This window comes from Equus asinus, chromosome 1 (assembly GCF_041296235.1).
Source record: "Equus asinus isolate D_3611 breed Donkey chromosome 1, EquAss-T2T_v2, whole genome shotgun sequence".
NCBI lineage: Eukaryota > Metazoa > Chordata > Mammalia > Perissodactyla > Equidae > Equus > Equus asinus.
In genome coordinates this window covers 142849118-142858595 of record NC_091790.1, presented here as the reverse complement: position 1 = coordinate 142858595, position 9478 = coordinate 142849118, and positions in this window count along the sequence as shown.

The following is a 9478-nucleotide window of genomic DNA, read 5'->3' as shown; positions in this document are numbered from 1 at the left end:
ATTAATATATTTGTTTGCTTAATCATGATGCTTATGCTTTCCTTTACTTTTTACTTATCTGTACTTCCTCTCAGTCAGGCCTCAGGACCACACAACTTCTATGTTATGTGGGTCAAGTTCTTTAAAAATTTATAATTAAGAAAAATCAATAAAGATTATGTAGAAATAATAAAACAAAACTAATGCGCTCACCCTACAAGACTGGCAGAGGGCTAACATTGACTCTGCCAAAGAAAAATGGCATCAAATTGAGTGAAAAAGATAAGGAAGTCTGTATTCAAGACTACTGAAATAGGGAGAGCAAGATTAAACTCATCTCCCTTGAGACAAAAGGTGAGAGTTTTAAGTATGGGGGTGAGTTTGTGGAAAAGTACTAGAAGGCTTTTGGGGGGAGGTAGAGCCTTATCTTTCTTGATGATAACATTTCAAAGGGATGGTGCCCAGGTCTTTGATAAAGACATTCCCAGGTTGTAAAATTGACAAGTGGCTGGGAGGAGATATACATCTCTAAGAAGCAGAGAAACAGTTTTTAATTGCAAGTTTCCTAAAGTGATCTAAGAAAAGGGAGATCAAGGACCTAGAGTCAGGAAGAAATCCGTCTAAAGTTTAGTCAAGCTGAAGAGAACATTAAGGCCATCTTGGTCAACTCTGAATGTTCATAAGTTTCTCTAACTTAAAATAATACTTGAGTTTCTTTCTAACAATAAGAGACAGTCAATTTCTTACCTGAGTGTGAATCAGCAGTCTTCTAGCTAATTTACAAGCGTTAAACATGAACTCTAAGTTTTTGACAATCACATAAATGTGTGGCATTTTTTGGAAAAGGTTAGGTTAAAAAAACTAGGTTAAAAAAATTAACCTAATAAATTGTTATTTCAAAACGAATAATTTGGTCAAAATTAACCAGAAAATGTATGAATACCTTTCTGGAGAAGGTTTTTTCTCCTCTGTTTTCCCATGTATTCCAAGACTAGTAGATATGATAAATAAAATTAATATTAGCATTTTCTGAAATAAAATATAAAATAGTAAATGGATGTTAACTTCTATAATTGTTTTCCTACCAATAAATGTAAAGCACAGAAAATTTTTATTTCTAATTTTAAAACGAGAAAAATTTCAGTGGAAAATCTGTGCAGGAATATTGTTGGTACAAATTATCAAGGTTGGTTTTCTACTTCTAATATATTCAGTGCTTCTGTAAGTTCTCAACTAAACAGTTTCATTGTGGTGTAGTCTTCGTGGTGAAAATACGAGTGACATTCTCTGTCATATCAATAATATGTATTAGTAGAGGTCTTTAAGAGATTTAATATCTTTAATATTTCTGCATAGCGTCATGAAGAAAATACTCAAAATAAACACAAGCATAGAGAAAGCACCGTGAACCTTTCCCAGGTGGATAGTCACAAGATAATATATTTGAAAATCACAAACCAGATCATTTTGTTTTCTTTTAAATCAGGCCTCTTTCCATTCTTTCATACTGCTTTTTCCATTGACATAAAATGCACTATTTAAATACAGCATCAGGAAATTATTTCTGAGATGAAACAACATGATCTTCACTCAAGCACGGCAAGAAATCATTATTGATGTGCTGTAACTGCCTCTTGTGGAGGAAGGTCAAATGGAGAAATAAGTACGACATTATTAGAAAAGAAGAAAACTACAGCAAAAGAAAAAAATTGTTAGCAACATTTCATTAGAAGTTTCATACAAAAACTAGGTGCTTGTCAGAACAAATTGATACTTAGCAAATTTATAACCATGTTTAATTTAATTTTGTTTCCAAAATTATTTGTTAAAATTATAGTGGAGCTAGGATGTTTAGATTTATATGAGGAAAATTTTCAATATTTTGAAAATTGAAAATCAAAAAGTCATATGTTATACGTTATTGTTCATAAAGAAACAGAATTATCTTGGTCATCATAATATAGAAGTTTTATTTTAAGGAATATTCTGTCACTAAAAATTTTAAACTGACGTTTTAGTCACTTTAGCCATATTTGTTGATTTTCCTATGATTAACTATTGTCCTCCATCATAAAAACAGCATTATAATTAATGCTTACATTGTATCTTTTAAAGGGGGAAAGCTTGTTCACATAAAAAGGCATAGGAGATGCCCAACACCAAAATAAAATTATTTAACATTTACTGGTCATACTGGACCTCATTTTCGTTCATTGTATTATGTAACTAAAGGAGTTATACCTGTTATTCAAATGGACTGTAATTATCAGTGTAACTCAAAAATTTTACCTTACCTAAAATGTCTAAGATAGACCAGAGCTGCAGTCCTTCCTCGAGTGTGCCTTTCTCAAGCATCTTCACGGGAAACAGCAACAAAAGATTCATCAAATTATCTTCTCCAAGTTGAATCTGGTGAATCTAGAAACTGAAAATACGGTTAAAACAGTGATTTCCTGAGTATGTTAAGTATTAGAATTACCTGAGGAGCTTAAAAAATTCCCATTACCCAGTTTGCACTCAATACCAATTAAATCAGAATGTATGGACGTAGGCATGAAGCATTGGTATCTTTCAAAGATCCTGAGGTGGATTAAATATGGCCAAAGTATGGAAACCACTGAGCTAAAAGGCATTTAGCCTGGCATCAGAAAAAATAATCAAACTTCTAAACATCTAATGATGAAATAACATGTATGTGGATGTAGAGACACCCAGATTTTTTGAAGTATGAAATTATCAGTTGAGTGACTAAACAACAAGGATGCTACTAAGGATTGTGGGGGGTTTTTTTGGTGAGGAAGATTCATCCTAGCTAATATCCATTCTCAATCTTCCTCTTTTGTTGCTTGAGGAAGATTAGCCCTGAGCTAACATTCATGCCAATCTTCCTCTATTTTATATGTGGGATGTCTCCACAGTATGGCTGTTGAGTAGAGTAGATCTGTTCATGGGATTCAAACCTGCAAACCCGGGCCACTGAAGCAGAGTGCACGGAACTTTAACCACTTGCCATGGGGCCAGCCCCTATTAAGGGTTTTAATGAAATAAATGAGATGGATTGAAAGTTCACTTTAACTTTGAGTTCTTCATAACCCATTGTATTTTGTCCACTTTTAGATTTACAAACATTGCCCAAAGGCTGTTTCATATTGGCTATTCAAAACTCCGTCCAGCGTGTCCTCCAATCCCTTTCATTTTTATGTATAAAATCAGTAATAGCTGGTTGAACTGGCTCATTCTGTGGTGATTTTGTCTTGTTACATCACTTGTCTTTAAGAATACAGTAAACATAGATTTGATAAGTTATAAAACTTTGGGAAGAATTTAAGAATAATAAACCAGATTAATTCAACATGTTTCAAAAGAGAAGACTGTAAAATGATCTAGTTTTCAGAACCTTCCATTTCAAAATTATTACCCATAAAATGTGAATAAAAATGATCTGAATATAAGGAAAATTATTAATAAATGGTATAGTCCAAAATCAAGGGTAGAACAAAGTTTGTGAGCTTTCTCTGAGAAAGGAGAGACCACATTGACTGGTCTGTCCTAAATCACCAAACCTAAGATTTACCTCTCAAATGTACTGAAATTAATTTTTAAAACTTTTATGAACACATAGTACAGTATTGTAGGACTTTGTTGCATTATTGTGTTCATCAGCATAAGGTGAATTGCTAATCCTAAAATTTCACTAACTTTGAAAAATACAGCTTTATTTATGGGGGTTAGAGGATGCAGGGTAGTACACGAGAGGGGTGCTGTGTTGCTCCAAGCTGTCATTCAGACCCTATTCTTTCCACCATGGCTTCTCTATCCATCAGGAGCTTGCTATCCTCCCCTGGCTCCTCTACTTCCAGTTAAAGGGACAGAGGATGTGTGGAGGATAATGGAGAAGTGTCAAATGCTGCCATTTCCACAAGTATCTTAGATTCCTCTGCCTACTTTCTATTGTCAGAACTCAAGTCACATGACCTCATTCTACTGCCATGCACTAGTAAATTAATATAGTTGTTTAAAAGAAGAAGAGAAATGTTGATTTCTGTCCTTCTGGTCACCAAATATCCTTTTGTCCATTGATTCCTATCCATGGAATACCCAAAACCTCTTTGCCAAGGAGTCAATACAAAGTCACATCTGGTTAATGCATCGAAGTCCAAGAGCTCCAGGAAAAATAGCATATTGTCCACTGTTTTCCTTGGCTCTTGGCCAAGCTATGGAAAGTTCTTTGTGTCTTTAACTCCTTGTTCATGTCTTTAGAGAGGATATTCTGCATAACTCTTGCAGCCTGCTTCTTATAGAACAGCTTCTTATAGAAGCAAGCTTGGAATTCCAATGTTGAGCTACGATTGAAGAATCAAAGGTAATAAAATTCCATAAAATCATGTGGCTCAACAGTAACCGTATTCAAAATTATCTCTTAGACATATTTATTTTTTTGCTTTCTCATTCCCAAGTTCCCTCCAAAATGTTTGGGGTCTAGACAAGTCAATTTTTCAGACTTCAAAGATTCAAATTTCTTGATTTTTTTTCTATTCCCTTTCATTTAATGTTGCCAATTGGCCCATTCTTTCCTAAACTTATCTTTTTGGCGTAGTACATTGCCCAGCATAGTCAATAAACATATCCAACATTTACCAATAACATTTTTTTTAACCAGCCTCTTTTCCTAAAGGTAGAGCCCTATGGACACATGATTTCCTTTCTATTGTTTTATTAAATGTCTGACTCTGACTGATACAGTTATGCAGCTGACCAGCCAGTTGTATCTGTTCCCTCCCCACCCACATCCCGCCAGCTAAGCCAGTTATCACATATTTGAAATTTCAATTGCAAAAGCAATCTACTACAAGGTACTAATATTTGTATTAGATATATTAAGTCACACTGTTAAAACAACCTCAGAATCTCAGAAGTTTGTTTCTTTCTCACTCACATCACCATCTAAATGGTGTTGGTGGTAAAAGGGAACATGGGGTCAGTCTTCTGCTCCATGTGGTCAATCAGGTACCCAGGCCTCTTACATGTGGTGGCTCTGACATCATCAAACTCTGGTTTTCCACTACAGGTTTGCCTTCAATTGTTAGACAAGGGAAAAGAGAGAGCGCACTGGAAGAGGTGAACATCCCTTCTGCTCACAGTCACTTGTCGAGAACTCAGTCACATGGCTTTACCTAACTTCAAGGGGGTTGCACAATGATGTCTACTGATATTTCCTGGAAGAGAAAATAAAACACAAATATTACTAAGCTGTAGCATTGTCTCTCTTAATTACTATCTATTTCAAATCCTTGTTTTACCTAAGGATAAAATAATACTTAAGTAGGTCTGTTTTCTCTAATTTACTCATTAAAGCAACCATGGTTACAATATATCTTTATTGGCATTGGCCTGAAACCAGGTTTCCCAGATAAAATACAAAATGCGCAGTTAAATTTGAATTCCACATAAATAATAAACCATTTTAATAAAATACCCCCAAAATTGCATGGGCCAAACTTAAATGAAAAAGATAATCATTGCTTATCTGAAATTCAAATTTTCTTGGGCACTCTATATTTTTTTTCTGCTAAATCTGTCAATACTGGCCTGAACACTTTAGTTTTTTTCATTATTGTTGTAAGGTATGCTCAATGATATCAATATGAATTATGGAAAGTGTAAATATCATGTTTTCCCTCAATTACCTTTAAATAAACAAACACTGCTCCAAGTGTTTGAAGTCTCAACTACTATTTGCTATTTAAATCTAATTTGTGTGTGCCTAGAAGCTTTCTTTATAACTAGTCTTTAGTGTTATATGAGATTTGATGTTTTAATTAAATTTCAGTACAAACATTTTAAAATAATATTGTGCTACTTTGATTTCATTGCATTATATGAGTTCCGCTTTGTTAGGGAGAAAAGTTGCAGAGAACGGCAAATTATCTGGTTTAACGTAAATTAAGAAGCACTGGCATCTTTACTGATTTTCAAACCAAGACCTGCCTGTAAAGTGGGGCTGCCAAGATTGGATTGCTCCTACATTCTCCCTCAGTGATTTTTATATTTTAATAAGACTGTTCATTATAGTTAGCTTCTCATGTTGGAGCCGTTAGATATTTATATGAAATAGCATATCATTATCTCAGTTGCATTCTGAACCATTTGGGATACTTTTAAGGCAGGGTGATTTTTTTCCCTGTCTTAATTTTGCACACACTGGTGCCTAGGTGCCTGTTCAGCTTTATTTCTGTCTTCATGTTCTTTATCCTGTTTTTCAACGTTATTGTGTTAAAGTGGGTGATGAACAGTGTAGCTGACTGCTAGATAGTAGTAGCCTCAAAGACAGTAATTTCAAAAAATTTACTGTCTTGAGAAGCAGACAGAATTTGATATCCCAATTTCTCTCTCTCTCTTTCTCTCCCACTCGCTCTCCCTTTCTCTCTCTTTAACAGTGTAAAATTCCATCAGGGTACTTTCACTCACATCTCCATATTTTTTCAGATTCGACATTAGGGACTTATCATGGAAACAATGATTTGGACAGTGTGTGACCATAAGAACCTAGGATATTAAGAGGAAAACTTACAGTACACGGAGCCAAAAAGCAAACACAACACAAGCTCTAAAGTTATTAGTGAGTGAACAAAGCAAAGATGGATCTAGCACTGAGTGATCGTCTGTGTTTCAATAAAATTTCTTTTACACTTTATTTTCTGTCCCAATTGGTCTTGTTAGAACCTGCATAGAAGACAAACAACTTTTTAGACTCCACATGTTACCATATTCCATATTCCTTCATTATGTTTATTGTGAATGGTAGCATAGAATTGTTTATTGGGTAAATAAGCATTTAACAAGCATGTATTACATTCCAGCACTGAGTACTTAGAATTCAAATATAAAATACAGAGCCTGTCTCTACCCTCAAGGAGACCACATATTACTATACATTTGTGTGTGTGTGTTTGTACAGTCATTCCTTTTCTTTACCAGTGGATTGTCAGTGACAGTAGTTTTATGATGTTGATTTTATAGACCAATAAAATTCCCCCCCCAAATTTAGCTATTGATATAGGATTACTATATACTATATTATTATTTTATTTTTGCTAAATATACAACCAGAAAAATGATATTACTTGTTGAGATGAATATCATGTTATAATAAAGAGGATTTTAAATCTAAAAATGAAGGAGATATCATAGTTTCAAATAGAGCCTCTTAAAAGCAATGAATTTTGCTTTAAGGAAACTTCCTATATTGCTCTCATTTCATTGCAGACAGTAAAAACTTTTTCATGGCAGGCTTTTGCAGTCCACTCTTCTTTGGAAGCTAATAAAGAATGAAATAGCCTGATATTTTACCTCTGAAAGTATGTTTGGAGTTAAATTAAAAATGCAGCAAATACTTCAAAGGGAAACAAAACTTTAAGATAAATCTATACCCTTAATTCCAGATGGAGACAATTGGCCTAAATACAGACAAAGACTGGTTTCTGGGATGAGAAACCAAAATAAAAAGAGCTATTCAAATGAGAGGGATATGGGTCTTTGGAGACTGTTGCTTGGATGTGGTGTGAAAAGGAACAGAATGGACCTGGGAACTGAAAAAAGTAAGTTGGACAGTTGTTTTACAAGCAAACTGAGTTTATTTGGGAATAACCAAAAGAATTGCAATTCAGAAAGCGCAGACTATGTCAGACCACAGGCAAATCCAGGGAAACAAAGGAAGGAGCTTGCTTTTATAGAGAAGAAGCCGGGGTTAGAAGTGCTGTAATAAACAAAGAGTCCATTGGAGGAAACTGGGAATCCAAAGTATAGAGGCTTCTCATTGGCTGGGTTGCAACAGTCTCTCATTGGCTGAGCTGTTGCTGGGTGAGAGAGAAAACTTCTTTCCTCCTGCTGTGTAGCAAAGTAGTGAATACCTTCCTGTTTGAGATGTAAGCATATTTCTCTTCTTGATTGGAGTAATTGATGATGTGTGCTAGGGTGTGAGACCTCCCCTTACAGGCCTTCTAGACTCCAACTTTTGAGGTTTCCTTCATAAATTTTCACAGATCACTCACTTGTTAGAGCAGAGCGTCCATAAGAAGTGGAAAAGCATCAAAAACAATAACTTGTGCAATATTTTGTTTTCTCTTCTCTAACTCTGCTTTATTTTTCTTCATTATACTTACTACTCTCCATGTTATAGTATATCTTTATTTTATGCAACAAATATTTATTGAGGCATCATTGATAGTTGGCTCTGTCCTGAACCCTGGGACAAAATGGGAGAATAAAACAAAAGCATCTACTCTCATGAAACTTCTATTCTTGTTTCAGCTTGTTTATTGTCCCAACACAACAACAGAAGCTCTGTGCAAGTAGGGAGTTTGGTTATGTCTCGATCTGTTGTATATAACCACACTTATAACCTAACCATTGCATAGTAGGTGCTCAATAACTTTTGCTGAATGAATAAATGAACCAAAGTAGCCCAAACCTACTGCAAAATGTGGTAGGCTCTGGGATGTTGTCAGGCCAGAGCTAAGAAGTTTACTTCTGTAAAAGGGGTCCCTTATACAATGTGAGTAGAAGGTAAAAAAGACAAAAGTCAGTGCCCTGTTGTAATAGGAAAGGTGAGAGGTGGGTAATTTTTTTAATGAATCAATGTTAGGGCTGTAGGGAAGGAGGAAATATTCCTCCACCTTCCAGGTTCTTCTGTCTGGTCTAAGAATTAAATTGACATGAGATAGGATAATAAGAGAAAATCAAACAAATTTAATAATACGGATACCTGGGAGAAATCCAGGAAAACTGAATAACTCATCAAAATGGTGGAAGCCACTACCTTAAATATCATCTTTAGCTAAAGACAAAAGAGGATGTTGGGGGTAGTTGTTTGGGACTTCAAAGGGGAGGAATTCAATTCAAATGGAAATGGAGAAGCAAATGCTTAGTAAACAAATTTTTGCTATATCTTGTAAAGATGGACAAGGAGAGACATTGCAGACAATGTGACATGGAGAGGACTTTGATCAAAGGGCCTTACTAGGTTTCTTTTTGTCTACCACACTTAGTTCATATTATATTATAATTATCTATGGTATTAGCTCCTTCCTGAAATACGCCTTCTATCTCAAGTTCTTTTAGGCAGTTGGGGGAAAGTCAAAGTTTGTTTTGGAGTCTTTTGTTCTTAAACCTAATCAAACCTAAGAGACACATTTTGGGGTGGCAAATTCTGATCCCCCACAGGTATCATCATCTGTACTGTTCTCACAAGAGAAACAGAAGCAAAAGCTGCTGGTGGTGTATCCAGCAGAAGAGCATGAGTATCCAGTAGTGCTGGATCTTCAGGTACATTGAGAGTAGTTGGCTTGTTGCTACTCCAGTGGACTGGGAAGCCATAAAGCTATAAAAAATGATATAAAATATGGCAGCCTATGGGATATGTCAGGAATCCCAGTTATCTATCTCCATTCTCTTTGTATTAAAAGAAGGGATTTTTTGCATGGGGGCTATAAGTTCTAGT